This window comes from Lathamus discolor, chromosome 1, assembly GCF_037157495.1.
Source record: "Lathamus discolor isolate bLatDis1 chromosome 1, bLatDis1.hap1, whole genome shotgun sequence".
NCBI lineage: Eukaryota > Metazoa > Chordata > Aves > Psittaciformes > Psittacidae > Lathamus > Lathamus discolor.
Genome location: NC_088884.1, coordinates 26,778,642 through 26,794,670, shown reverse-complemented (window position 1 = coordinate 26,794,670; position 16,029 = coordinate 26,778,642).

The window sequence follows — 16,029 nt, the reverse complement described above, 5'->3', positions numbered from 1 at the left end:
TTTGTAAGAATCTTTCATTGTGGCTGAAGATTTTCAAAGTAAAGGAATTTAATTTTTTTTTTCCAGATCTATTGTCAGCAATTGTTGCTTTCCAGTTCTGTCACAAGATAGAGCAAAAATACTGTTAGCCAAATCCAACGCACAAATAGTGATTGAATGTTCCAGGAAAAACATGTGGTCCACATGCTGTTTTGTAACTTCAGAGGAACAGATTGAAAATCTTCAGTATGTCATACCTAGACCAGACAGTGATAGTGTGAGAATCAAACCCCCTCAACAGATGAGGAAGTGTAGATTGGTGCCACCTGATAAATAAATGTGTTACTTTCAATTCTGTTACAGCAGCAGTAAAAACGTGTCACGTTAGCTTACCATTGATTCACTGCATGCTTAAGAGGAACACTGGCAGATTGCTTTAATTAACAGATGTACAAGGGCTGCTGATGTTTTCAAAGTGAAATTTCCTTGCCTCTTATTGCATACCATCAGACTGTCATTCTCAGGTGGCAGAATGACGGGATATCAGAGGAACAGCTCTAGAAGCTTTTCATTCTCAGCACTCTGTCTAAATATCTGCATTAACAATACATCCTTGTTCACAAGCACTTTTTATTCTGTAGTCTTGAGGAAAAAAGAACAGCAACATCCTGTCAAAAAAAAGTCAACAGTTGGTTCTCTTGATTTTTCCCACAAGATGAAGTAGATTGGTTAAAATATTCTTCATTCAAGCATTTTTTCATGTAAACAACCAACTGCTTAGATGGACGCATTACATATCTTGCTGCATAATTGTTTCCTGATTTCTATTCACCTCAAGTTGAAAAGAAAAGCAAACCAATATAACATAGGTATCCACTTTAAACTCAAATTGTAGGTGTCTAGTAAGGCACTTCAGCAAAGAAATTTCTCTCAGTCCCTTAAATATTAATATATACATCATTAGATGCCTTTCAAGCATTCATGAAAAAATGTAGTTCACTGAAGTTTAAGTACTTAAATTAAGCAGATGGAACATCTATCTTCAAGACTTAAAATGTCACCTTTGTACTAGTGCTGAAACACCAGGTATTTCTGTAGCTCATCTTTTTTTCTGAAATCTGGCAGGCTAGACTTAGAGCTTAAGTTTAGTTCAAATTCTGTTCAGAAGTTCAAATTAACAAATACTGATGTTGTGTATGTCTGTGCATGTGTGTATGCACCTGTGAGATGGGAGAAATGAAGCTCTGCCTCCCCAGATTATAAATAACTTCAAGGAATGAGGTAATAATGTCTCCTTTAAGCCTGCTCTCATGAAATCATTCTCATTTTGAGGAAAAAAATAGAAGCAGAGAGGATTGCAAGCTTGTGTTACATGCTGCATGCTCATTGTTGAGGTAGAAAGCAAGGGACCACAAATGTGTGTAGATAGGGTGCTGTACATGCAGACCTATGCCCCAGACCATGCCATGCATGAGAAGAATACCTCGGAGAAGATCCAGCAGGAGTTTAAACAAATATTTTATGCTGTATGTTGGAACTGTTCGCAAGTCCAAGGCCTTCAAAAATGTAGTTTCAGACCTTCATGTTACTCTATTTCACCGATCTAAACCTACTGGAGGCTTGAAGACTTCAATCAAATGGTATTGCTGACAAGGGCACAGTTTATAGGGGCAGTATGCAATGAACAGGAGGTAAATCTAGTCCAGTAGTCACAGTAATCTTGGTATTGTTCACTAAGAACTTGTCTTAAAGTAGCTATACTTTGAGAGGTGATCCGTATGGCGGTAGACATATTCAATAATAAACAGCTTTGTATTTTAATTTCTCTCTGTGGTGTTGATGAAAAACCATAGCTGAAAATAGTTTGTTATTTGGAAAAGGTCTGGGTATAGGAAACAAATGCTCTGTTTTGGTAAACATCCAAGAATACTAGCAAAATTGTTTGTACTGTCCCACAGGCTTTGAGCCATTCCAGTTATTCCACACAGGAAAGGTTACCTGGAAATGTAGTCATAATTCTTGGCAGTTTTCCTGAACTCCATTAACACTTTTGTAAGGAAAATGTCTGAAGCAAAATAACAGGTATGGAAACATTTCTGAGTGGAAGCTCAGTGTTAAAGAACTCAGCGTCACACCAATAAACACAGATTCTGCAAGACAAAACCAGAAAAGACTAAAAGACAAAAAAAAAAAAAAAAAAAAAGGAGAATTCCGTAATTGTAAAAATTGGTCTCAGCTAAGTAACTTTTAATATGAGTAGTTCAATGTACTGGTTTATAATTTTTAACTTACTATAACTTTAGCTTTAAAACTGAAACTGTTACCTGTCAATAGTTACTCATTTCCATTAACATTTGAAACAGAAGAAAGGCTTTACTCCTTGTTAGAAGGATGACAGAATTGCTGACTGTAGGATTCAGCAGTCGTTTCCAGGTCAGTTTTGGATAACTTTCACTGACTTGATACAGACAGAAAAAATGAAACTAATAATTTCATAAAATTTGGACTGTGGTACATGCTGAACCACTTTTGAAATGGATTCAGTGAATTTTTGTGCTACATTAACATGAGCAGGACTGGAATGCCAGTGGTTAGGTTTTTGGTTTGTGTTTTTTTCAGAAGAAACAATTCTTTTATTCCAAGAATCTTTTCTTTTTAAGATACACTTCTTCTTTTACATAATTTTAGTTCTCTTGAAAACTCCCACAATACTAACTAGTTAAAAGACACACATACAAAAAAAAAAAAAACCATTAAGATAAACAGTACCACACCTTGAAGCTTCTCTCATTGAGGTAAATGCCATAAATAGGTTGATAAATATCATTATATTTTATGTGTCTCAGTATAAATTTAGATTTTACAGATAGAACAATATAAATTCTCATGGGGGATTTCAACCACCCTGACATCTGTTGGAACGATGGCACTGCACAGCACAAGCAATCCAGGAGGTTCCTCGATTGTGTGGAAGACAACTTCCTTCTGCAAGTAATAGAGGAGCCGACAAGGAGAGGTGCCATGCTTGACCTTGTGCTCACCAACAGGGAAGGGCTTGTTGAAAATGTGGTGCGCCAGGGTAGCCTTGGATGCAGCGATCACGAGATGGTCGAATTTGAGATCCCCATGACAGTGAGAAGAGCATGTAGCAAGCTCACTGCCCTGGACTTCAAGAGAGCAGACTTTGGCCTCTTCAGAAACCTGCTTAGTAAGGTTCCATGGGATACAGCCATGGAGGGCAGGGGGGCCCAAGACTGTTGGTTGATATTCAAGGATCATCTGCTACCAGCTCAGGAGTGCTGCATCCCAACTAGAAGGAAGTGCGGCAGGAGGGCCAGGAGACCTCCTTGGATGGATAAGGAGCTGCTGAGGAAAATTAAAATGAAAAAAGAGGCTTATAAAAGGTGGAAGCAAGGACAGGCGGCCTGGGTAGAGTGCAGGGATGTTGTCCGGGAAGCTAGGGACTGGGTTAGGAAGGCTAAGGCCCAGTTAGAATTAAACCTAGCCAGGGATGTTAAGGATAACAGGAAGGGATTCTACAGGTGAATAGCAAACAAAAAACAGACTAGGGACAACATCGGCCTCCTGAGGAAGCTTTCGGGAGAACTGGCTACACAGGATTTGGAGAAGGCTGAGGTTCTGAATGACTTCTTTGCCTTGGTCTTCACTGGCAAAGGCTCTGACTGCACCACCCAGGTCTTAGAAGGTAGACGCAGGGACTGTGAGAATGAAGACCTTGGGCCCATTGTGGGAGAGGATCTGGTTCGAGACCATCTTAAAAATCTGAACGCGCACAAGTCCATGGGACCTGATGAAATCCATCCGCGGGTCCTGAAGGAGCTGGCGAATGAAGCTGCTAAGCCACTGGCCATCACATTTGAAAAATCATGGCAGTCAGGTGAAGTTCCCGACGAGTGGAAAAAGGGAAATATAACCCCCATTTTCAAGAAGGGGAAAATGGAAGACCCGGGGAATTACAGACCAGTCAGTCTCACCTCTGTGCCTGGTAGAATCTTGGAGCACATTCTCCTGGAAGGCATGCTAAGGCACATGAAAAACAACAAGGTGCTTGGTGACAGCCAGCATGGCTTCACTAAGGGGAAATCCTGCTTGACCCGTTTGGTGGCCTTCTATGATGGGGCTACAGAATCGATGGATAAGGGTAGAGCAGTTGATGTCATCTACTTGGACTTGTGCAAAGCATTCGACACTTTCCCACACCACATCCTTCTCTCTAAATTGGAGAGATATCAATTTGATGGATGGACCACTCGGTGGATAAAGAACTGGCTGGTTGGCTGCACACAAAGAGTTGTGGTCAATGGCTCGATGTCCGGCTGGAGACCGGTAACGAGTGGTGTCCCTCAAGGATCGGTGTTGGGACTGGTCTTGTTTGATATGCTGGAGGGAAGGGATGCCATCCAGAGGGACATTGACATGCTTGTGAGGTGGGCTGATGCCAACCTTATGAAGTTCAGCCATGACAAGTGCAAGGTCCTACACCTGGGTCGGAGCAGTCCCAGGCACAGCTACAGATTGGGCAAAGAAGAGATTCAGAGCAGCCCTGCGGAGAAGGACCTGGGGGTGCTGGTCGATGAGAAAATGAACATGAGCCGGCAGTGTGCGCTCGCAGCCCAGAAAGCCAACCGTATCCTGGGCTGCATCAAAAGGAGTGTGACCAGCAGGTCGAAGGAGGTGCTCCTGCCCCTCTACTCTGCTCTTGTGAGACCTCACCTGGAGTATTGTGTGCAGTTCTGGTGTCCTCAACATAAAAAGGACATGGAACTGTTGGAACAAGTCCAGAGGAGGGCCACGAGGATGATCAGGGGACTGGAGCACCTCCCATATGAAGACAGGCTGAGGAAATTGGGGCTGCTCAGCCTGGAGAAGAGAAGGCTGCGTGGAGACCTCATAGCAGCCTTCCAGTATCTGAAGGGGGCCTATAGGGATGCTGGGGAGGGACTCTTCGTCAGGGACTGTAGTGACAGGACAAGGGGTAATGAGTTAAAACTTAAACAGGGGAAGTTTAGATTGGATATAAGGAGGAAATTCTTTCCTGTTAGGGTGGTGAGACACTGGAGTCGGTTGCCCACTGAGGTTGTGAGTGCTCCATCCCTGGCAATGTTCAAGGCCAGGTTGGATGAAGCCTTGGGTGGGATGGTTTAGTGTGAGGTGTCCCTGCCCATGGCAGGGGGGTTGGAACTAGATGATCTTGAGGTCCTTTCCAACCTTAACTATTCTATGATTCTATGATAAATATAGTAAAAAATAGCAAATATGTACTTCAATGTTTTAAGCCACAACTGCATGTATTTAACTTGCATTGTTATAACCTTTTTAAATGATAGACCAATGACTGATGGTGCCATTAGATACTACTGAAATACATATTTTCAATGGAAATAATGCATAATAGCAACTTAACACAAATATAGGCTTTCTCTAATGAAAGTCTTGTCATAATTAGAGTTTAAAAACATAAAATCAAAGGAAGTTTGTGGAAGCAACAGTAATCGCAATGAAAATTAAGCTTAATGTTGCACACATATAAACCTAAATAATCCCTGAGAAATACAGACAGTTATATATTGCAAATATTGCTGGAGATATGAAAAGGGATCTGAAGATAATTTACCTTCTCTGTTGATCAATTGTGAAGTCTAAGTGAGAAAATAAAGCTACATTAAAGGTAAAGATTTTAGCTGAATGTTCTTACGCAGCATATATACAAGATTTAATTTTCTGAAAATGTTATCGTTTAAGCAATTTTTTTACATTCATGACACCAAAGGTAATACACGCTAAGATTCTTTGAAAAGGGGTACTCAGGAAACATTTTAAAACTACATACAACTGAAGGCTCTTTCTGCCTTGAAAATCTTTGTGGGTAACCACCAAGGAATTCTCCTCATCAAATTAATATGTGAGGTTTTTATATTTTTATATATTTATTATATTTATATATTATATTTATATTTTCTTTTTAAATTTTTTTTCTTCAAACAATTGCGTTTAGTATTTTAGTCTATATAGTAATTAACATATTTAGAGTAATATTAAAAATACAGCTTAGGTAAACTGACATATTTCTTATGAAGAGAAAAGCAAGAAGTTTGGATGTACAGGTTTATTCATTACTGAATAAAAAATTAGAGAGAGGTTTTATTTTAAGAAAGAATTCCAAAAATAAAAAGATAACAAAAAGAAGGAAGAGAGGAAAAAGGATGCAGAAGGAAGAACATGGAAGAGAGAAAACAAAAGAATAGAAAATTCAACTTCACCCCAAGAGTGCAGTGAGGGTAACATTTCTCTCCACTTAGCATCCTACATTCTATGCGATTTGTGTCAGGACTCCTAATATCCATAACTATTGGTATATCCGGATTCTTGGTTTTTGCTCGACATACAGTTAAAATGTACCTTGACCGATTTCTTGGTCTTATTCACTTGGAAAAATGAATAAACTAACTAAAAATAAGAAAAGGAAAAAATCTATTTTAATTTTATCCATTACTCCACATTGCAAAATAAAATTTCATCTGACAGCCAAAAGAAAAAACAGTGTATTAGGTTTCTGATAATGAGTTGATCTTATCTTGCACTTGACCACACAGTTCAACTCTTTTATTAAGTCCAACCAGAGAAAACACCAAAGTACCCCACAGAGTAAAACAGATCAATGACTTAAGCTCCCATACTGTGAGAGACCTGACCCCAAACACTTTCATTTGGTACCATGCTGGAATCTTTATGACTTTTCTTTGATTTTTCTTTTTTCTTCAGTTAATTAGTGACTTGATTCTGCATTATTTGTTTCTCTAGATTATGCAAACATGTGAAATGGGGTATGTCCCATTGTTATAGTATTAAAAAAAATAATGTTTTCTTAGAAAACACTTTAGGAAGAGAGAAGTGTCACAACTGTATATTCTTGTTAGTAAAAGACAAAATTCCTTGATAGTATTTCAGTAATATTATGCCCAGCTTGTATTTCATAAGGATCAGATTTAGATTAATATAATTTGCTTTACTGGATGAAATCATGATTTATTTTAATGAATAGTCATCCTGGCAGTTCTATTCTACTCAGATTTACATAGATTATGTTGTGTCCTAATTTAAATAATTCCTCTAATTCCCCTTGTTTGTATAGGAATTTGAAGCCTTCACTTTTAATGATCAGACTTTCTCCACCCCACTGTTTTGAGAGCTTTTCCTGAACAACTTTCTTTTACTTTGTGCTTAGAATATGTGGGTTGAACAGAACAGCTTTGGCATAGTATTGCTGAACCTTGAAGCTGGTTCCTGGTGTTATCTACAGCCCCAAGTAAGCAGGGAGAGCAAAATGGTATTCATACCAGTCAGTGTGTTGTTTTTATGCATGAATTATGGAAAGGCAGTTGTGTCTTAAAACTGTCACCTTATAGATTTAAAGTATTTATCTCTGAATCCTTAAAAGAGTTAGCAATTTATACCCTTTCTTTCAAGACCCATTCAAATCTCTTCAAGGAATACTTTTGTTGGTGTTGTTCAATAGCAAGTAACCTATAATTGGTGTGGGATCTCATTCCCATGTGTTCACCAGCTGATTTGAACAACTCTGGCGTCACAGACCAGTCAACACGCACTTTCATGCACTTCTGAAAACCAGGGATGGTTTTCCATCCAGGAAAAAACATTTTTCTTCTGTAGAGGAAACACCGCAGGAAGGCATGGGCAAAATTTCATTATGTCTTCTGCTGACAGCATAATTATACCTGCAGTGAAGTACACGAGTTAAGTATAGAATAGTTTTAAGCTATTTTGGATATATGAGGAAATAAGTCATGTATCTATCTTGTGATTGAAGGAATAAAGGCATTGTCTGTGTTCACTTTTATATTCCTCATGTTCCCAGCTGCAGATCAGTGAAGTTGTGAGGCTATATGATAGTTTCTGCTCATTACTAGTTCTGCTATATTCATTTTGTATTTGTAATTATTGTATTTATATGTAAAATATTAATGTTTTAAGAATAGAAAATGGAAAAATTAGATCTGAAAGAGTGAACAACCTCTCTAAAGCAAAGGTGGAAAGCGCTCTGCACGCTTCTTAAAAGCACATAGAGACTCAAAGTTTTGCCATTTTGCTGAAATCAGTAGCTTTTTGTCGTATTACATGTAGCTGACATACACACCCTAGTTGGCCATTACAAAATATGAACACAACCCTTACTGCATGTTTTTTTTCTGCTGTTGACAGAGATAATCTTAGGAAGTTTCTTAGTGCCATTGTGTAATTGAAATCAGTGCACAGAATTTACTTCCCTTTTGCAGTGGTGTAAGGATATATGCAAGACAGTTATGAAAGCATCTGGAAAACAAATGGGAATATTCATAGTAGCAGATCATACCATTAGTAAAAGACTGTTTTTACATAAGCAAAAGCTCTAGAATTCTCTATTGTGGCAGTATCACTGAGTCTTTAAAAATATTGACTGATCATATATAAAATTGATTATGCCTTGTACTCTTCCACTGTCTTTCCTTTTCCCTTGCTTTGTTATGAAATACCCTGAAGAAACAATGGATATTTTCATCAGAAAATAGTCATTATCTGAAGAGATGAAAACAATCCCACCATCTCTTAAAAATGTTTTGTTTACTTGTGTGGAGAGAGTACTCTTATATTTTATTCATTGATATTTTTAAATTACATGGAGATATCCAATTATGAATAGCAATTGACATAATAACATCCCTGGGCCCTTACAGAAAGTCTACTAAGTAGTCCTCCCTTTATAAACAAAAAACAAAAAAACAAAACAAAAAAAAAGAAAACAATTAAAGGAAATGATCCATTATTTCATAAAGTTCACAGGGGCAAAAATTTCCGCCCTTTCTGCATTCCTAAAATAAACAAATAAAAGTGAATTGGACATAGGGGAGGAACTTCATTACATTTCCTAATAATGGCATATTTGAGAGCTCATTAAGAGCAATACCCAAATCATCTTCTCTGTCAGGATTTCATTTTAGAGAAAAGACAGAGGAATGAAAAAAGGATGAAGCTTTTGTAAGGATGGCCTTTTCCTTTCTATTGTTATGACTTCTTTTTATTAACATGTATTAATACTCTCTATCAGGACATTATCCATCAGTTCTTTTACTTTAAGAAATTTGATCACTCCTAAATACATTTGCAAGTCCATAATATGATAGGTTGTGATTCTGCAGGTATATAACCCAATACTTATTTTTTACTAGATTTGAAACTTTCTGCTTTCAAAAATATGTGGGGAGACATGGACGTTGCTCAAAAATCCAGGTTGAAATATACAGAGCATCCAAAGCAGAATGCAGGCTGAGGCACACATCTCTGTACAGTCTGTAGAAATGTTCAGTGTTAGACTTTCTTTCAGATCATGAACGCAATGAAAGGAGACAACATCTCTTCCATGTTTCTCAGTAGTTCAGTATTTTTGTACTCTAATAAGCATCTCATGAGCATGCACGCATTTAGGCACTGAGAGTATTAGGGTGGTCTGGGAGTTGCTCGCATTCTCTCTAATTAAAGCTATATCAGTGCATCTAAAGATTTATTGGGTATGAGCTAAGTTCTCTAACCTACTGTTTGGGACACTTTTTTGGAATGAGATATGCCTGTGTTCCTGTCCATGCTGATAGTTTGTACATTTATAAGTTAAACTGCCTTTCTCTGTCACTTTCATAGCAATCAGTTCTTCTGTCTACCTCTCTGTCATATTGCATTATGTTTGTGCACTTTGTAACACCTATACTTTTAAAAGACCAGGAACTGCTTGCAAAACTTCTCATTGATCAAATGGTGGTGTGGACAAGATGTTTCTAAAATTCAGTGTTGAGAGGTGTTACAGGAATAAAATGCTTTCATTAGTATTGGGATTCTTGTAGTCTCCATTTCTTCTGTTGGAAGATAAGTTCTGTCCAACCCTGACTTTACCATATCATTTATCTTTACCTTATTTATTTTATCAACTGACTGCCTGCATTTTTCATTGCTTTCAAATTAGCAAGAAATTTGAACAAACCACATTTAAATCACCAACACTGATTGTTTCCATTTAATGAAAGGAAAGCTTAAAAACATTGCTCTGGGTGATATAATTTATAAAGTCTTGAGACTATATTTGGTAACAGTCTATGGGGAGAAATTACAATGTAGATTTACAGAACTTTGCTCATAAACAGAAATTCAAACATTCCTCCTGGGAGTCATAATTTATTTCATTCAAGACAATAAAAAGGTGACAAAGTTGAGTCAAACTTACTGCAGATTTGCTCAGAATCCTCAGGAGAAGCTAAAGAAATAATCGTTTCTATAGCAACTAAATGCACCAACATTATGTTTATTAATTACGCATATGAACAGGAGAAATTGGAGGAAACAAAATGTTGATGATGAGTCAGGACCTCACACTGGGACTGAGAAGCTATTACTTATAATAAAAATTGTGAGTTACTTTGTTCTTTCTTAGTATAAAACTGTAGCAGTAAAGCAGAAGCAGCTAATCAGGTATCTGCTGCCCACAGGTACAATTTAATGTCATAGCTGGAGGATTAGATACAGTTACATTAACAAGTGAATGCTCTCCTATTGCTTTTTTTTTTAATTACATTTCTTTTTGGTAGATTTCATCATATTTAGGTCCATAGACATGCCTTACTGTCGTGGTTTAAACCCAACCACAAACCTCGTCCACTCACTCCCCCCTTCTTGCCCTCCCCCTGCTTCTGGAGGGACGGAGAGGAGAATCAAAAAGAATGCAACTCCCACGGGTTGAGATAAGAACTGTCTCTACTTCCTCCCGGCCTCCCCTCCTCCCTGGCAGAGCATGAGGCTCAGAAAGTCCTTGGCCAGACCAAACATTCGAGCAGCAACTGAAAACATCGGCGTTATCACCACTGTTCCAAGGCCAAAAGATCAAAACACAGCACTGTACTAGCTCCTAAGAAGGAGAAGAATGACTGCTGCTGCTCAACCCAGGACATTTCCCTAGTATAAAATCATTGTCTATGGTGCCAGGGCAGGATTTGCTACTGTAGGACTCAGTCTTTTTAGGTTTTGGTTGGTGTTTTATATTTTGTGTGTGTGTGTGTGCGTGTTTTTTGGGAAGGGGTGTTGTTTGGTTTTTTGTCTGTTTTTTTTTTTTTTGTCTCTTTGCTTGTTTTAATGGGGACTATTGGCCATGAAACCTCAGAAGTGATTCTACTTTAGAATAAATTGGAATGAATGGTAACTTCCAATACCTAGCCCCATAGGCCTATTGTACACAGTAGCCTTTTGTCAGAGATATTAAATCCTTTCTGAACTATGTCACATTTGCTATTTTATCTGTTATTTTTATAATTCTATCTCTATAGCAGAACAAGCAATCGTTTCTCATAACATCAATTCTTTGTATACCTGATCTACTTATTACTTGTAAAATCGTTATTCTCTCTTGCAAGCTTTTTCCTATCCATCGTCTCCTTTTCTACCCTTTTAATATATTGCCTCTTAAATTATGAGAACAAGTTTTCAGGAAATGCTGCAGCTGAAGCTATAATGAAAGAGCAGTAGCATATTTGATTTTCTTTGCTGCTTTTTAACTTTGTAGGAGAATGAGATAAAGAAAATGTTTGGATCTTTAAAGATCTTAATGATGGATTTCAGCATAACCTAACAGCATGGCTGGAATTAAGTGGCAGCTGACACTAGAGGTAATAATTGCAGCAAAGAAACCCAGACTGCAGTGTGCCTATAATCTGAACGACCTGTCCCTGCTAGCAGTGGTTTTCCCAAGGAAGAAAGATGAGGTACAGCACTGTGAATTCTAATAGGACTAGGAGTTGTGCCAAAGTGATTTCTATGCTAAGTTTCTCTTCTGTCCTCCTGATTTGGAGCTGCTCTGCTTGCCAGCCTGCAAGCAGCACTTGACACAATTTCTCAGTGCTGCAGGTTGTGGCAGGCTTGTCCTCTACCTTTTCCCTTGGCAACTGCCTTCACCAGGATCCTTATCAGCAAGGCTGCCTGCAACCATTTGCAAGAGAGCTTTGGGGCTGGCTGGAGAGTGTTTTCAGCTCATTTTCAGGCAGGTGTAAGCTCATGCTGACCACAGTCCAAGCTCACTTTCCAAACCGGAGCAAACCTGGTAGCCACAGTCATCATCATACCAAACCAAAGGTAACACGTCCTGCTTGAGGCTTTATATCATGCCAGCATGATGGGGGTGATGGACAAGCACAAGCAAAAAGAGTCTGAGTTCTTCCACGAGGCTGTTTAGAGTCATATCCTTGAGTCCAGGTACCACTTCAAAAACACCTAAGTCAGTAAAGCAACCAGAATGGAAGTGAAAATTTTTCTTGGTACACAGCCAAGTTTTGTGCTGTTTCTGTTCCTAGCTAAGCTGTCGCACAACTAGAACTCATCACATTTGCTACAGCTGTGTGGGCGTTAAGACTCAAAGAAAAAGCTCTAAAAGAGCCTCATGGTGTTATTGCCAGCTTTTGAGGAAAGCTAATAAAAACAACAGCTGGGGCTGGCAAACAAAATAAAATCCAATATGGAATAACACTGGAAACAAAAGGTAAAAGTTTTGGGTTTATTTTATCGTGGGACTTTTTTGTTTGTTTTTGTTTGGGTTTTTTTTTTTTTTTTTTAAAGACTGTTTGCAGCACATTTTTGATAGAGAAAATCTCCACATTACAGCATTTACAGTGTCAGCTATTGGTAGAAGATGGCTTCTAGCCTGCAACAGTCAGAGCATTTCCGTATGGTTGCAGTTGGTGTGAATGAACTTCAAACGGGCTTCAGCTTAGCCAAGCACAATGTATTCAGCCTTGAATGATGATGCACTAGAGATGCATGGAAATAAATGGGGAGATTGTGTTTCCGTCTTGGAAACTCATACACATGGGTACCTGATCTGCTCATAATTTCATGTAGGAAACTTATCTGTGAAGGAACTTTATGGAAACAAGATGAAAACACTGTGTCTCTCATTGTACTTACAGCCTGACTCTTCAGACAACCGTAGACTGCTTACCTCAGAAAAATATGCATTAGTTGTCACAGAATGTCTTTTAAAAACTCTCACAGAAGAGCAGAGCATAAATAATAAACGCTAACTGCATGTAACTCAAATATCTTTAGATCTCAAAATGCTTTACGTAGCTATCCTCATGACAATGGAACAAAAAATGGTGGAGTAATTTACTCTGCATCACACAGTAGATCATTAGCAAGGCCAGGAATAGTAGCAGGGTATCTTGAGACCACATCCACTGCCTTATCCCCAGGTCTCCCTGTGCCTTCTACTACTCCAGCTAAGAAATGCCAAGGACATAAAACACTGACAGTCCTAAGCTATATTAGTCAAATATAACTCAGTTGTTTTGCATGTGCAATCTAGAGAAAAAAGATGTTTAATAAATACCAGGTTTTTCTAGTCGAACTTTCATCCTTATTTTGATTGTTTCATTTACTTTCAAGTGAGTTTGACAAAAAAATACAAAGCTGGAACTGGTAGTCAGAGCTTACTTAATAGGTTTTCAAATATATTCAAAAAGCATTCCATCTTCAAAATTTCAAACAAATCAAACCAGTTGGAGAAGTCTGGGTGCTTTGTGTGTAAAAAAATAAAACTTAATGACAAATAAGACTTTATGTAACAAGACCTGGCAGGCAGGCACTGTTGAATTTAAGTCATTGCTGTTTCCACAAGTCTGGGATTTTTTGCTAGTTTAGAAGAAATTTATTTTTTTAAAAAGAATTACCAAATATTAAAAATATATTCTCTCAAGCAAGCTACACTTATGGAGAAGGATAGTTAAATATGGTTTGCATGGCGGAACTAACCCAATGGCTCCCAAGAAAAATATACTAGTGGGTGTTGCATAAATGAATCTGAAAAAATATACATATGCCAGTGGAAAAATTCTGTAGCTCTTCAGTACAATTTGCATAAGACTTAAGTATTATGCAAACTTACGTATAAGTGCTAATAGAGCCATTGTCCCCATACAGCTTTATTAAAACCACCCTAGAGATATAAAGAAGCAGACTGTGACCATGAGTACATAACTAACTGTAATAGTAATGGGAAATGTCACTAAATGTCATTAAAGCCAGACATAACCTAAATGATGGCAGTATGTTTAACATAATGGAAGGACATAATGAGAATATGGCATTTCCTTTAAGGAAAGTAACAGATTCAGACCAGTAAATTAATTCGGCAGTAATGGCCAGCCAAGTAGGGAAGTAACTGGTTGTACTGCCAAAAAATCTTTAGATTCATAGCAAATCTACAAACATAAAACCTTTCAAGGAAAAAAAAGAAGCAATCACCTTTAAGAGGTGCAACAAGAGATTGAAGCATGAATTGTTAGAAAAGCATACTTACAAAGCCCTTTTCTTTCACAGTTTCACAACAGCTACATAATCACGGTTTCTAAAAAAATAAAACTATTTTTAATTTCTTTAGAAGAGATGCAGAAAACCCAATATTTATATAAATCTCATGGAAGTCTTCCATTTCAACTGGACAGTCGTAGAATCCAGTTTATTCCAGAAATCTATTTATCTTTCCTCTGAGTTTACTCTGTGTAAATAGGAAAATCAAGACCAACAAGCAGGGTCTAAAGACAAGCTGTGCAACAGCTTTAAAGTAGAAACCTTATGTCTGAACTGAAAGAAGAGAATGATGCCTTTGCCGTTAAGAAAGTTACAGTGTGATACAGGATTTTGTCTGGCTGGTTGGTTATTTTGTTTTGTAACTTTGAAACCTGTAATAAAAGGGCATTCTTTCTGGCTAAAGAGAAGTGACAGAAACAATTACAGTAAAAAATAAACAGAATGAAAGTGTAAAAAGTAATTTAGCAATGGGGAGGGTTTTTAATCGTTATACTATTTGCTCCTTATCATCAAATGATAAATAGACTTGCAAATGTCATTAGACTAGCTTAGTATTTATCAGGAATAATAATCAAGAGAAATCACTACAATTCACAATTTCCTAGTTTAAATTTAATTTTCAGTGGTCGTGCTGATATTAGTAACAATGGAGACTCTTTTCCCAAACTGCAGTTGCAAGATGATGGGCTAAATGCGCTCTTTGGAGCATCTCTGCTGAAATTAATGACACAATGCTAGGAATGACTTTTCGCCTTGCAGGGAGAGTGAAAGAACCCTATAGGCTGTTGTTCAATACAGTGGGACTAAAGCCATTTAATCCAGTCTTTTAGAAAGACAGAATTTGAAAACTGTGGGGAAATTGGAAATGTGTCAGGCTTCTGGTATGCCTTAGATATGTTAGCTGTTAGTGATTAAATTCCTGATCTACACTGAAGGTGAAAAAGCTGAAGTTGGACAATAAAATCAAAATTACTTTTTCAAATTCCTCATCTATTTGCATATTCTGAGCTGTACCACCATGGCACAGGACACAGTTACGGCATATTCCTGCCCTCCCCTAGGTCTGTAGAGCACCCGGTGTTTTTAGTCAGAGCAGGAAAAAGCACCACAGCAGCAGGAGAGACTACTTCTAAAAGAAAACCTGTGATTCACCTCCAGTCCCTGAAAAGTGTCTGGTAAATGGGATTGTGAAGCTTTCATGCTTTTTTATGTAGAATGTTACTTTATCTCTTCACTCTGTAAAACAAGCCGTAGCTATTCCACTTTCAATTAAAAAAACCCCACAAACCAACAAGAAGTAAAAAGCAATGATTTTCAGGTATTTGGTCCCCCAACTTAGAATAAACCCCAGATTCTGAGATGTGCAAAACGATTGATCTTCTGAGTTGCAAAGGAAGGATGTTGGACATAGGTGGTTGATATTCTGGAGAAGCAGCAGTTCTGGTGTAATGCTTTCCAGAGGAAGCTGGGATGGCAACCAAATACCCAAAAGTCTTAACAGGGGATAGATACTCAGTAGTAAATGTGTGGCCCTGGACATTCAGAGATCTTCTCTTCTGTCTTGTTGCTTAGGCAGAAGACATCAGGGAATTATTCCCCTTCCAAAACATACATTTTTCAGGTGATGGACAGAAG